This window comes from Hippocampus bargibanti, linkage group LG01 (genome assembly GCF_051943395.1).
Source record: "Hippocampus bargibanti isolate YZ-2025 linkage group LG01, ASM5194339v1, whole genome shotgun sequence".
Taxonomy (NCBI): Eukaryota; Metazoa; Chordata; class Actinopteri; order Syngnathiformes; family Syngnathidae; genus Hippocampus; species Hippocampus bargibanti.
The window spans coordinates 8,120,605-8,124,141 of NC_142734.1; the positions used below are offsets into that span (position 1 = coordinate 8,120,605).

General features: G+C 40.3%; 1 non-coding gene across 1 annotated transcript; it reads left to right on the forward strand.

Moving 5' to 3' along the window:
- Positions 1-2,151: 2,151 nt before the first annotated feature.
- trnae-cuc (transfer RNA glutamic acid (anticodon CUC)) lies at positions 2,152-2,223 on the forward strand. The gene has a single exon. It is a non-coding gene; the product is annotated as a tRNA-Glu (tRNA).
- The last annotated feature ends 1,314 nt before the right edge of the window (positions 2,224-3,537 follow it).

The window sequence follows — 3,537 nt, forward strand, 5'->3', positions numbered from 1 at the left end:
ATCATATAGACACTTTGATGTGCTTAATTCATCTTCAACCATGAAACTACTTGACAATCTAGTATGACCTTTCGCTAATCCAACAGGCAAAGGATAATACAAAATAAACTTGCCGTGGCTGCAATTATTCTGAAACCAAAACAAGAAATGTCAACAGATTTAATTTGTACTGCCGCAGTAATGCGTCATAATACCTTGGAACACCACCACACAACTTGTAGATATAGAAAGACTACCCTGAAGCCTTTTGCGCGTTTATTTGTTCTATCCATCTAGTGAAGAAGGATTGGTTCCCACAGTCTCATCGGTAACTCCATCTGGTCATGCCTCCAACTCACATTCCCTCTTATTCATCAATAACTGAACATCTCCATTGTCCTTTGGCCAAGATGACTGCACATGATCAAGGTTTTACATTTGGAAACTCCAACCCTGTTGTAGGTTTGGCCCTCATACATTATACTGTGCAGAGTGTATTGGATTTTATTCAGCCACAAAAACTGACAAGTTTTGCTTTATTTGACAAGCAACTTTCTATTTTTTTAATCCCTGAAACCTGAAGCAAGGATTGTATTCAATACCTATAACATAAATATGACTAAATAACATTATATCTTTCCATTTTACACAATAATGTATGTATACAGTACTCAAGTCCAGGTCTGATCACAGCATACCGCCCAAATCACATGCCCCCTTTTAGGTACTTTTATCCGTATAGGCCACAACTTCTTCTTTTCCTTTCAGCTTTTCCCTTCAAGGGGTCGCCACAGCAAATCAGTGTCCTCCATCTTTAGAGGTTTGATCCGCATGTTTGTTTTGGCCAAGCTTTTACGTCGGATGCCCTTCCTGACACAACCCTCTGTATTTATCCGGGCTTGGGACCGGCACAAGAAGACTTATGTCCCTTTGTGGCTACAGAACAAGCAACTCCCTCAGTAAAAGGCTCCCAAACACGAAATGGCCACAACTAATAGCAGATAATTATTTTTTCACTACCGGTCCCATCACAGCAATGATTGGGTCATTTTTTTTCTCCAGACAATTGTCTGCTATTTTGTAGTGGTGCGCCATGGACTTTATCGCTTGGCCTTCGTTAGTGCTACATTATCTTGAGTGTTGAAAGGCGCTTATGAATGAAATGTATTATTATTATTACATCTGAATCAATCCGGACTCAAAAAAGTGTAGTGTGATTTATTACAAGTCCACTCGAGGGTACCATTAGCCAGGAAATAACTGACCAACATTTCTTAATGATGTCCATTTTTTCTTAAAAAAGTCTGTCTTGAAAATGGCTTTAACAGTAAATCTCCAATTACATCCATTTCTTCTCCTTCTTCAGCCATTGTGGGTTGACAAAACTGCTATTAAATCAACACAACAATATATTTTCTGATGCAGCTCGCGACAGAATCAGTGTGCTAGCTCTCCTGTATGTTCTTGTAAGTAGCGGCTTTTGATCAGAGCAGTTTGGCCATCATAGTTCTCGAAAACTCTTATGTTGACCAGCGCCTCCAAGCCCTTTTGGGTTGCCAACTCGAAATCTGATTGGTTAGAGCAACAGTTCGATCTACACATTTGATCCAACAGGGCCTGCAGAACTGATTGTGAAGGCGTCCAGGTAGATTTCTGACCCTGGTAACTAATGATGGCTGAAATGTGATTGGTAAAATGGTTAAATGGTTAAATGCTTAAATACGAAAACACACACCTGGAAGCAGCGCAACAGGGTAAAAGTAATGAAAGGAAGCTGAGAGACAATTTGGAATTACTGTTTATCATAAGAATGCATGGACACAAGATAATTAACATCAGTCCATGATTCTGATATTTTTAGGCCAGAAGGTTTTGCAGGCCTTGACGATCCGCCACTGCTATTTTGGTATTCAACAGTTGGATATGCTCAGTTTTAACATGGATCCAGAGAGACTTACTAAACATAGTTGCTACACGCATTAAATAATAGCCAAAAACACCGACCAGACGATTTCGACCACGGTACCGGATGTGGGTGTGAGCATAGTGCGAGTGCAGAAACGGAAGATGACCCACTCACCTGTTCACATTTCAAACTGATTTGAACAGAGGACTACAGCGACCCCTGACGGTGAAACCTGTATTGAAAGATTCCACCAATGACATCGCGCATCCCTGGTGGTCTAGTGGCTAGGATTCGGCGCTCTCACCGCCGCGGCCCGGGTTCGATTCCCGGTCAGGGAATTCCTTTTGCAAATTTACCCATTGTGCGACGATTAAATGGCTTCTAATTCTATTTACATTTCTCTTGGTGCTCCACTGTTAGCGAGAACAGCAAATTATTTTCTTGTTGGTGATAATGAAGCAATTTGACAAAAAGGTCACCATTGTTAGTGGCCAAACCGTGAACGAAATTTATCTGGGGAGAGATCCTTTCTGAAACTACTAGTAGTGCCACTTAGCAGTTTTGTTTTGTTTTTTTTTTTTTTTTTTTTGACGACGATACTAGTGCAGCGTGTTCTACCGGAAACAAATTCCTTGTGTGTTCTACATACTTGTCAATAAAGATGATTCTGATTCTGATTCTGATTCTGAAACATATATTGCAGTTACAAAATGTGCCACAAGAGGCCGCTGTTATCATTTGAATGCATCTGCCCAGTTTCCTTCGGTATTGAACAATAATGTACCCTATTCGTACTGCATGATAATTTTTAAACGTAATATTAAATTTAGATTTTGTAACCTTTTACGTATTTTAGTTGAATTATGAAGCCCTTTGAGGCTGTTGTGATTAAAGTGGATACCCCTTTTTAAAAATCTGGAATACTGTAATAATACGTCCAAAGTTTATTCTTATAATACAATATAATACTACATATTGATTTATATATTGCTTTAACATGAATGCCCTGATAAAATAACATTTGTTGGAAGAGCGCTGAGCCCGTCTGCCTCAATGTCCACTACTTTGTGTTTCAAATCTTGGCTCAGGATTGCCAATGTGGAGTTTGCATGTTTTTCTTGTGATTGTGTGGCGGCTTCTTCCTTCGTTTCAAAAACATGCGTTTGAGAAGACTGTTAATTGTCCAGCCAAGTTGTAAATAGTTGTTTGTTACCCGCGCGGCCTGGTAGTCAAGTGGTTGGCACGCCAACTTCACAGTGCAGAGGTCGTTAGTTCAAGACCCAGTCTGGCCTCCCTGTGTGGAGTTTGCATGTTCTCCCCAGGCCTGCATGGGTTTTCTCAGGTGTCTTCTGGTTTCCTCCCACTTTACGAAAACATGCATGGAAGCCTGATTGAACACTATAAAATCTAAATTGTCCCTAGGTGTGAGTTGTTTGTCTCTGGGATCAGATCCAGGACAGCGATCTGAGATTACAAAATGTTTCTGATAGAGAAATTGAACCTTTGACCTTCATCAGTCAATTGTGGATATAGCGGTTAGTGAAAATCATGAACCTGAACATATGAGTTGCATACAGGCTCTGTAATTCCCCATCCTTGATCCTTAAATCCGATTTTATTTAAAGCTGCTGCATTCCTCTCTCAGAAGACGC